The sequence below is a fragment of the Alosa alosa genome, chromosome 3, assembly GCF_017589495.1.
Source record: "Alosa alosa isolate M-15738 ecotype Scorff River chromosome 3, AALO_Geno_1.1, whole genome shotgun sequence".
In the NCBI taxonomy this organism is placed as follows: domain Eukaryota; kingdom Metazoa; phylum Chordata; class Actinopteri; order Clupeiformes; family Clupeidae; genus Alosa; species Alosa alosa.
The window spans coordinates 34030875-34042468 of NC_063191.1; positions in this window are offsets into that span (position 1 = coordinate 34030875).

The window sequence follows — 11594 nt, forward strand, 5'->3', positions numbered from 1 at the left end:
AGTTTTGATTGCAACAATTAGCTAGTTCATGCACCAGGGTGTAAATAGCATGCAGTACTATAAACACCAGCGTACGAATAGCATCCACTTCTAACTGTACATTGATGCAAACAGCATACCTTATTCAGAGTGTCTACTACACAGCTGAGCTATTCACACCGTGTTAGGGACCGTTAGTTATTTATAAACGGGATCACTGGAGGGATTTTGAGTGCTTCGATCAAGAGTTGCATGACCCTCCCCTGCCTGCGCTATGATTTTCAACGACCCTCCAGCAGCATTTTCAAAACTGACATGACCCTCCCTGGCTAATTGTCGAGGTCTTCCGCCCACGCTTTTTACGCACTATGAAAACACATCTACATATGCTACCGCCCTATAACCAACCTCTGCTTTCTGATCTTACACATCACACTTCACCAAGATGGTGGCCATTTCAGTAGATTTACTCACTAACATTGCTGTGGAAACACAATAAGCATGGAAACTAAATGCACACTTCCTGCAACTGCATTAGCCTACTTGAAAAGTTACTCCTCTAGTAAGTATTCACATGAAATAAAACAATAAAGCATTGAGACCATTCAACAAAGCACACTGGGTAATAACAAATTCAACACATGAACTTGTTGCTATGGACTCATCTCTAGGCTTCCTCAGTCATTGTAAAGCTGCCGAAGCTGAACATTATCCAAAACTCATTTTTTTAGACGAGCGTCAATTTGGGAGCTTGCTACACTCCTTCATTCTCAAATGGCTTTAAAAGGCTGTTTGCACAATTTCAGAAATAATCACAGGGACCGAAGAATAACTAACATGCCAACTTTTTCCGGGTTTATCATTTTAATGTTTCCCCGCTGTCTTGCCGTTTTAATATTTTCCCGTAGAATATCCCATATTACTGTAATACTCTCATAACATTAGTCCTGCATTCTGGCCTGTCTCTGTGTTGTCCTGTTGTTACCCCTAGCCCTTCCAGTAAAACAGATGTATTCAAATCATCGTTTTGCTTGCTTGAATGCGAACTCAGTGATGTTAACCTAGGCCTATTTAAGTTAACAACGTGGTTGTCGTGAGAGCACGATTCATTAGCGCTTGCAGTGTTCGGCCGTAGGCTATGCCTACGTGCGCACCTGCCAGGCTACTCAGCTAGACAAAGAATTCCCCTGTATATTCACTCCAAGTTGGCCTTTTTTGCAAACAACAAAAACAGAAAGGATGGAGACAGCAAAGCTAGAGATGGGCAGGAACGAGGTCAATTGGTAGAAATGCTTGTCAAAACGTTAGGAGCTGGATGTGTGGATGAATGAAGCACAAGTGTGCTTTATGTTAAAGGGGTGGTTCAGGATTTTGGACATAGGACCTCATTTCCAAGTAAGCAAGTGTGATATTTATCAGTGGAGACCGTTTTCAACACGTTTCATCCAGTCGTTCTAATTGCAGAGTTCGCAGGTGCTAGGCTAGCGCAAGTCAACGGTATGTGCTAGCCTGCCACTAAAAAAGTCTTACCTACTCCAAAGGACACTCGAGGCAAATTCCAGACAATCGATGTAAATGTCTGTGTTGATAGAATAGTGTAAGAAATACAACTACCCTCGCATCGCGTTGCAATAGTTATACTTTGTTCCCTGAAATTGGTAGTAGTCATTTTGCATCTCAGCGGCGGACTGATATTACCAAGGCTACTACTAGGTATCCCCATTGGAGTGCGCTTTACTGTTTACTTTTTGGCGCAGTACTACTAACTGGAGCAAGTATAATTCCGCCGCTGCTAAGACACTAGTCCCTCAAAATGTAATGCGATCGTTGAAATGCAAGGATAGAATAATGTTAGAAATAAAACTATCAATACAGACATTTACATCGATAGTCTGGCGTTATAATTTATTTGCCTTGGGTGTACTTTTTGAGTGGGTAAGACTGTTTTTAGTGGCAGGCTAGCACATACTGTTGACTTGGCGCTAGCCTAGCACCTGCGAACTCTGCAATTAGAAGGACTGGATGAAACGTGTTGAAAACGGTCTCCACTGATAAATATCACACTTGCTTACTTGGAAATGAGGTCCTATGACCAAAATCCTGAACCACCCCTTTAAGCATGCACACTGTTTAAAGTTAGGCTACACGGTAAACTACAAGTAAACCAAAGTTAAATGTAACTTTTTTAGGGCTGGATAAAGTTGACCAAATGGAGGCTGTTAGGCGTGAATAAAGTAGGCTACTTTGTTGCTCCAACCCTTCCAAAGTTAATGGAGACGAATGTTGACATTTTCCGTATTTTATGTGAGAAACCCGGAAATCTCCCTTATTTTCATTGTTCAATGTTGACAGAGCTATGGAACGAAAGAGAACGTTATATGGCGACAGAAATCAACAATCAAACAAGCCACTTTGACTTTTTGCTGTTTTCATTAATACAAAAGATGGGTGACCCTGCCTCCTAGACAAAAAAAAGTTAGGTGACCCTCCCCTCAACAAAGAATAAAAAAGACATGACCCTCCCCTATTTTCCTCCGGTGGCCCCGTTTATAAATAACGAACGGTCCCTTACGTAACAACAAAAAAAACATGTTGCTTGTTTTAAAAAAAAAAAACTATTATTACATTGTGTGATCAATATGCCAGAATAAATGCACAGGGGTGCAAATAGCACACACTGATATTTGAACCAGACGGGGTACTAATAGAACACATTGCTGTGTGCACCGGGGTACGAATAGCATACATTGATATTTTTACCAGACGGGGTACTAATAGAATACATTGCTGTGTGCACCGGGGTATGAATAGCATACATTGATATTTGTACCAGATGGGGTACTAATAGGACACATTGCTGTGTGCACCAGGGTATGAATAGAATTCACTTCTTATTGCACCAGGGTATGAATAGCATACACTGCTAATTATAATAGGGGTGCAAATAGCCTTACCCATAAACTAAACTAATGAATATTAGCAACTCTTGCCTTAGGGCACACCAGTGCATAATTTTTTTACGTTCTACCATTGCATTTGCACTGATGTTCACTTTCTAAATAACATGCCTTTTCTGGGCAGGTATCACAAACTGCAGAACAGCTCATTTTTAATCATTAATTTCAATGGTTCTTTATTTTGACTTTAGCTGGGCTTATTACCGCATCACTGTCTTTTCTGGCTCTTGACTTTTTGGGGGTAATGGTGCTTTAGTGGTTTATTCATTTATTTATTTGTTTTTGTCAAACAGAGAAGACAAAACAGACATGCCTCATTACTAAATGATGAAGAATAGCTCAGTCTACTTTTAATGAAACTTCCCATGCTTCTGGTCAACATTTCCTTATTCTTCAGAAATGTGTTTGCTTAAGTTTAATGACAACTACAACGTATTTTCCAAGGTAAAGCTCTGTTTGTTTCTTTGTGATAAGCTCTGATGCTATTGACGTCTATGCAACTGCAATCCCAAAGCTATAGCTATTTATGGTAAAATGTTGAGTATTCTTAGGAAGCAAACACAATTTAAAATAGGAAAAAAAGGGGAAAAAAACAAAATGAAAAATTTAATGTGGGCCAAATCTCATTACAAAGACAAATCAACCCAGGGACTGCAAGAAACTCTCTTGCGGGCCAGTTTGAGTGAGATCACTGGACTAAAGGAATCAACATTTTAAGATGCACTTATGAATTTTGCTCTAAATATGAAAACAGTAACAATGTAAACACAGATGCCAAGCATTAATGGATTCAGCCAAAGGTCCACTCCTCTTCTGATGGCGGGTCGTGGAGGAGCCTCCACCACTCTGAGAGCGGCCATCTGTTCTGCTGTCAATTTAGTCAATTAGAGACTTGCTAAATGCAGCTTGTTTCCTCTCATTCAGAGTACTGACACGCAGCCCATTCTCCCCGGCAAACACACACACATATATGTATAGGTGTGCCTCCGGAGGAGTCCATCACCACAGGCGGAAAAAAAACCCTTCTTTACCCATTTCCGGGCTTTGTTCTTCCCCAAGCAAAAAAAAAAAAAAAAAAAAAAAGCTCTTGTGGGAGTAGGGTTGTGGGGGTGGTGGGTAGAGAGGGTGGGAGGGGAGGGGAGGGAGGGAGGGAAGGAGAAGGAAAAGGTGGATTGTTACAGACGGGCTTCCTGGCCTTCAGCAGACCAAACACACTAACCGGTGTCTCTGGCACATTCGGCAGAGAGCGCTGACTTCCACACACCAATGACATGTGGGCATTTAAAATAGACACAGTAACACGAAGGAAAACAAACACAAGCTCATGGTGAAGCATTCTCCAGAGATTATACTTTGACAAAGCCAAAAGGATGTAGACCTATACTAGATCAATAATTTAATATTTTTATCACAGAAAGGAGAAAAAATACAAATAATATATCACTCAACTTGGTGCAGTGTTGAAAGCAAAGCATTGGAAGCATGTGCGATATTGTACTCTGTGAAAAATAAAGGAACACAAAATCATGGGAGACAGAGACAAATCTACTTTTTGACAAATAGAGGCATCAAACAGCCTCACTTCTTTTTTTTGGCCTTTTTATGCCTTTAATTTACAGGATAGTAGAGAATGACAGCCTCACTTCTGATAACTCCAGTAATACCTACCCAGTGGCCTCTTCAGAACAGCTTCAACAATACAGAACGCTACGACCTCTCCCCGAGATGTCTGAGGATCTGAGAGGGGAAGTTTAGGTACAATTGGAAAGCTCAGGGGAACTGTAGAGTCAAGGCCATGCAGTAGCTGTTGAAAGACATGAAAAAAAGCCTTGGCTCACTCTTCGAGGGGTGTGGTAAGCACAGAGACCCAGTCAAGCGAACTTCAAAAGATTGACAGGAAGGATGAGGAGTAGCTCGAAAGTGTCTATATTTACAGAGGAGGGGAAAAGAGCTTTTCAAACAGGGAATGGTGAGTTACAACAGACGTGGACAACCCAAGGCATCTCTTACACCCATGCCCAGCAATCTGGCACTCTTGCACACACGGTTTCACATGTGCTGCCCACAGAGGGCCAAGGGGGTGGAGAAAGATGGAAGAGCTGCAGACAAGCAGCTCTCTCCTCAGCCAAGAGAAGTCAATAAGAAGTGAAGTTATGAAACCCTTCACTGAATCTGTTTGCCTGCTTTAGGTCTTCCTCTTGAGGCATATTTTCATGGAACACATGGCTTCCGCAGATTTTAAAATCTCATAACTAAAACTTCTCTCTCTCTCTCTCTCTCTCTCTCTGTATGCAAACAAAAACTTTTATTTATTATACATTGTGGTACCTGACAAGCGGTATACCTTCTTTACAGTCTGACTACGCCAACCCCTGATGATGGAGGACCCACAAATCTTGTTGACAAGAGGCAGATATGTAAATGTATTTCAAATGTATTACAATTTAGTACAAAAAGTGTAGAAAAGTTATTAGGATGGATCTAAAAAATAGTGGTATAAACAACTGGTGGATTTTCCCCAGTCTAGGAAGGTCGGATCAGCCAATGCAAAACCCCTGCTCAGGAGGACCCTGGTGAGACAGAAAAACAGGAGACAGCAACCCAACACCAGACGAAGCATGCAACACAGCAAGCACTACACACTCAAGATCTTCAGATACCACTACAAAATATCACACATGTTGTTCTGTTGCAGCAAGCACTACACACTCAAGATCTTCAGATACCACTACAAAATATCACACATGTTGTTCTGTTGCAGCAAGCACTACACACTCAAGATCTTCAGATACCACTACAAAAAATCACACCGTGTTGTAGTTATAAATACACAACCACGACAGTGTCTCTCCCAATGTGGTCCCTTGGGAAGAAGGGGCAAAGCATCAGTGTGGATCCGGCCATGTACAGGGATAGCCTAAGCAGAAGACATAGTTAGGGAGGAGAACCCCCAGCATTAATCGCTCCACTAGTTAACGAACAATGCTACTGTGAATGATGCACATGGGTGGTAGGCCCAGAGGCAAAATCACAGAAACAAAATCACACAAACAAACAAACAATGAAGAAATGCGTATTAATTACAGAAAAACAGTGGCTGGTGGTCCCTTTTCAGGAGAAAACAAGCATGTTAGTTGCCAGCCTCATTAAAGAGCATAGCATAGTCTACTCAAACATAGCTAGAAAATATAGGCCTACTTTTCAGTATGCTGTCCCACAGCTCATGGACATATGAAGACAAAAGGTGAACGTTCCGTTGCTGCGGACAGAGAAAGTAGTTTAAAACATGTTATAATGCAGGTATAAAACATTCAGTGGAAAATGAGCATATAAAGGCATTTACAAATGCAGCCCAGCAGCTCAGGTCACAATGAGGTGATCACAACAATGTTAAAACTCCATGCAGAAGCCTGTGTCCTCCGTGAAGAGTACACACGCTTCTAGAAATTACCCTGATAAAATGAAATAAATAAGTATTAATATTCAAATGGCAGTGATTAAACATGCCCTACCATGACCAACAGTACCTGCATGAAAAGGGAGCCCAACAGTGTCCAGCACCAACACAAGATAATCACAAGAGAATCTGACTTGCAGCCAGCAAACACTTCTCACTTCCTAATTGGTCATGTGACTTCCCAAGACATCATGTGATCCTGGTGTTGTATGAATGTGATGCAGCTATGTTGTGTGCCTGCCTGTGTAGATCCCCACAACATCATTCATCGTCTACATATTAGGTACAAAAGAAATATTTCAATTCTAGTGGGTTCTAAGAAGGCTAGGATATGAAATTGGGGTGGTTCCCCTTTTCCTCTCCAATTTCTTAGCTCGTCTAGACTCACTAAACCCTGCTGCCTGAATGGCCAAGTTTTACTCTCTGCCCTCGTCATCATTTGCCCCATTAAAAGTTTTCACAGCACAGCACATGACTGGGTTCGACTGGCCATTCCTTCCAGCGTCTTTCTTCCCCAATGGTAAACAAGCACTGGAAAGAGCCTTGCCTGGAAGCAAACGTTCCTTCTTCGTTGCCCAGAGGAAGACCGTGGAAACTTCCGGCAATGTGCTGCAATTAATCTGTCTCTGTCAGGCTAGAACAGTGCACTCCCTCCTTTTGACCTTCTTTTTTCAGACTGACAGTTTCTCTTATGCGCTGTGACCTTCTGCATGGGTTGTGCGTTGGCTTTTTTCCCATCTGAAGTGGGAGTTGTGCGTGCTCATTTTTTAAAGCTCAGAAAAGAGACCTCAGTGATCCACACCCACACATGCATACTGTACACACAAAAATGATGTTATCGTTGGCTGGCACCACCCAAGATAAAACTCCAGAGGATAGGCTGTGCAGTTAGAATCATAATCGATTTAATTTTACAGCCAACATCAAAGTGTTTTTTTTCAATGGCATGCCTTACAAAAAGGACCAATGTTAGAGCAAAATATCCACATAAAACACCGTGGAAAGACTGGAACGGTGTTCTTGTGCGCTGTCGTAAAGAATAGAGCTTGTAACTAAAATGTATGTCAGCAACTTGAATGACTCACTCATGTATACATATAGGTTATGAGACTGCCTTTTTAAAAAATGTTTGGTAACACTTTAACTTTAGGTTTCTACATAAAAGTGACATGACACTGTCATAACCCTAACACTAAGTCTAACCCTAACTTGTCATGACAAAAACCGAATGACACTTGACAGAAGCGAGTGACAGAAGCGTTATGTAAACGTTTATGACTTGTTCATAATGTTTTATGACAGTGTCATGTCACTCTTATGTGGATACCTTCAAGTAAAGTGTAACCAAACATTTTATTCAGGGACATACGTTAAGGATTGAATTTCTCAGGTGTATATACCCAAGCTGTTTTATTTGGCAGGAATTTACTATTTTTTACTACTCTGTTCATATCACATAGCCTTGATTTATCCACAACCGGCACAGGGATTTGAAATATGAATGTCATTTTACTCATTCAGTCCTAATGGCAAGGATACATTTTTTGTATTATTTTTTTTTTTTTTTTTTAAATTGAGTGTTTTCCTCATCCTAGATAAAAGCATAAAAAACAAAACTGCTTTTCGCTACCAAAGCATGATGCTTTGGCCTAGCTAAGCTTACTGGACAGGTTTGGTAAAAACATTATTATATGGAGAGTGGTGGCTTTGTCCTTTGTAATGGTTCAGAAGGAATTAAGATGTTGAAGGGACAGGAAAAAGAAGGCAGATCATTTGAGGGAAACCAAAGGGTGACGTGAAAAATACAATCAAGATGGCCGGAAATATGATGGGCTGATCTTCGCCCAGGGCGCCTGAAGTGTTTGTGTAATGAGGGCATGTAATAGAGTGGGTAGTAAATGGAACTGAGATCAGATCATGAGGACGCAGAGAAATGTGTTGTATTGTGGGCAAGTCTGGTAATAGCTGGGTAATGCCTTAGGCCTGATGAAGAATCCATCCCTCTACCTGTTGTTTAGCATTGCTGGAAAGGTGTTGAATTACAAATAGTTTACCATTAGAATCGAAAACATATATTCCATGGAATAACAGCAGATATGCAATATACTGTAGACAACTCTGATCTCCAATGTTTGAAATGAAAGCATAGCAGACAGCTTTTCATAACAACACAATAGTGGATGGGGGCAAACGTCTGCTTTTCTGTGAATACATGAAATGCTGCAGCCTAACATTTCATAACACAATAACAAGGCTAAAGTTGGCTAAAATGGATGTCGCTCACGCGGCTTGCACCACTAGTGGTCAGCTATGGAACGCTTCTCAGACCACTGCAACTGTATGCACAAGGGGCTTACGTAAACTTTGCCTATGATTCACTTAGCAGGCCTGTAGTATGCTGTGATGACAACTGTGTCAAGTGAAGCTGTTTTTAGAACACATGCACTCTGACCCACCGTGTCACAAACACTTTAGGCCTGCAGAACCGTGCTCAGGCAATTGAGCAGTAAATAAAGTCAGCAATGTAGAAATCAGTCCAGCCTGACAGATGAAGGCGTGTGTGGGAGGTTTTCATACACTTCAAGCATGCCGCACGGCGGCCTGGATATAGGGAAGGTAGATAGCACTTCATAGAGAGGTATTTTTAGCATTTGAAAAAGAGAAATGTTCAACTCTGTGTGGCAGAAGATGGCGTTATCGTGGAAATAATGTGGGCAGGACATAATGCAATAGTCCAATATTTTTTTTTTATCAAAAATATTTCCATAGAGGTCTTTGATCTCATACTGTCATTGTTTCACCCCCACACACACACACACACACCGCCCCTTGGACCCCCACCTCACACATTCCCAAGTACTCCAGTCTACAGCGGGTGTATCCAATCGTCTGTATTTGGCGAATACAAATACAGTCTTCAGCATTCTAATTTTAGACATTTTATCTTGATGGGATCCATCCATCAACACTGTAAAACTAAGCAAGATGGCCATAAAAAAAACAGATATCCTTGAGAGATTGCTGGGCTTCTTCAAGAAGACACCATGGCCAAAATTGGGAATGTTGCACATTGCTTTGAACAAAGAATATCTGTCCACAGGCACACACAAAAAAAAATCTTCTGTCTGAACCGTTTGACTCATAACCGAAATAAACGATGCCAACCTACAGTGAGACATCTGTTTTTGACAGTGAGTAAGGTTCTTAGGCAACCCATTGCACGATGGGCATATCAGCCCCACAGAATGGAACAAACAAAATAAAAAAAACTGGAACGACAGAAATCAAAGCAATACTGGCCCCTCTCAGGGCTATAGCTTGAGAATTATTTTGTGAAGTCACCAACACCAGATAGAAAGAACTGAATGACCTGCCAGAACAACATCTGTCAGCAGCTTTGGCTCAGAGTTTGTTTTATGGCTTTGATGCAAGGTAAACACACAGCCTTTCTAATGGGGTCTAATGCAGTCAAACAGACATAGTTTAAGAGGCAAAGTAGCTTGGGGAAAGGAAGTCTGAAACTAAAGTATCTTTTTCCATTACTATTTTAGGGGAAACAAACTATGAATATACTTGAATTTCCCCTTGAGGATCAATAAAGTATCTATCTATCTATCTATGAGGTGTTTTGGGAACACAGCACAGTGAAGACATGATGCTTGTAGCAGGCTGTAAGTCATAAGCAGTATAAATGGAAAGCATTAAAAATATATTAATATAATTAATTAATTAATTACTTAATTATCAGAACAGAGAAAAAATCTCAACTTTTTAGACTAATTCAAGAAATGAATGTGTCAGTCTTTGAGTAAATATTTGGCAGCTCAAATCTAGAATTTTGATTAAAAATGTATTTAATAGAGATAAACAATGTGCTAGTAATTACCATAAATGGGGGGATAGAATCAATATTTATGCTCAATGACAAAAAAGTTCCATTTACAGTTAATATTTATTTCCCTAGTGAAATGCCAGAGGACAGAAAACAAAAACAAGAAAACAAATCACATCCATGTCCTCTAAAGCCCTGGATGGGGAAAGATGAGGTTTGGTAAACAAGCAGATACTTCCTCCAAATGACAGGCAGGCTTTACAACACAACACAGAGTTGCTTTGCTGTCCTGCAAGTATGATTCCATCTATATGGCAACTGTGTTAGGCCGAGGCAAAGCAGGATGATGATTAGAGCCACTTACCATCAGCTCAATTTGATGTTCCACACTCCTCTGATTATTGATTTCCCTATTAGGCCTATACCAACCCCACAGCAGAAACATGGAAAATCTGCCATTATCCTATGTCACTGAACAAATGGCATAACCACACAAACTTTCTTTTACATTCACTACAGAAAGAAAATCTGCTTAAGATAAGAAAATACACTTGAAATGCATGAATTATTATTAGGTCTTATCAGGTCCACTAAAACGGTACCTTCATAATAAAAGACAAAGACGCCAAGTCTTCAAGATGTTTAATAATGATTGCCTTTGAGAAAGCTGACGAATGAGACATTAATGCATGGCTGAGTGAGGGCCGTCCTCTCATATTCAGACACTAATTGCACTGCCACAATAGCAAGCAATTTTCAGCCTTCCAGCTTTGAGATAAATAAGTGGGATCCTTCATTATTAACTATGATCAACATCTGTGACAAAGCTGTCATGTTTTTTAGATAATACATAATTGTCTTGGGATAATTCTCTAGGATCCTGTCTGTGACTAAGAACATTATTAATCTAAAATCCACCTAATATCGTCCGAACATCAGAAACTACCTTGGTTACCTAAGATACACTGGCCTCATATGGAGATACATTCACTGATTCCAAAAGAAAATGTATTTTTATAGATTCATAAAGAGAGGTGTAAAAAATGTATGCTGAAAAAGTCAAACTCATGCCTCCTGTACCTGTCTTCTGAGTCACATGTTTTCCACATGCCTCATTAGATGAACCACCATGTGCAAATTACCCAAAGTCCAATGGATAAAATTAGAAGCTTGGTAGGCATCATCTTAATTCATATGCACAGGGTAACGAATGGCAACAAACCCAAAATATGGAGGCTCTGAAAATAGTGCATCACTGGCATATGAAATGCCCATGTTTGTTTTGCCACACTCCTCTGATTATTGATTTCCCTATTAGGCCTATACCAACCCCACAGCAGGTCACTTCAGCTCTTGACTGACCCTTTCA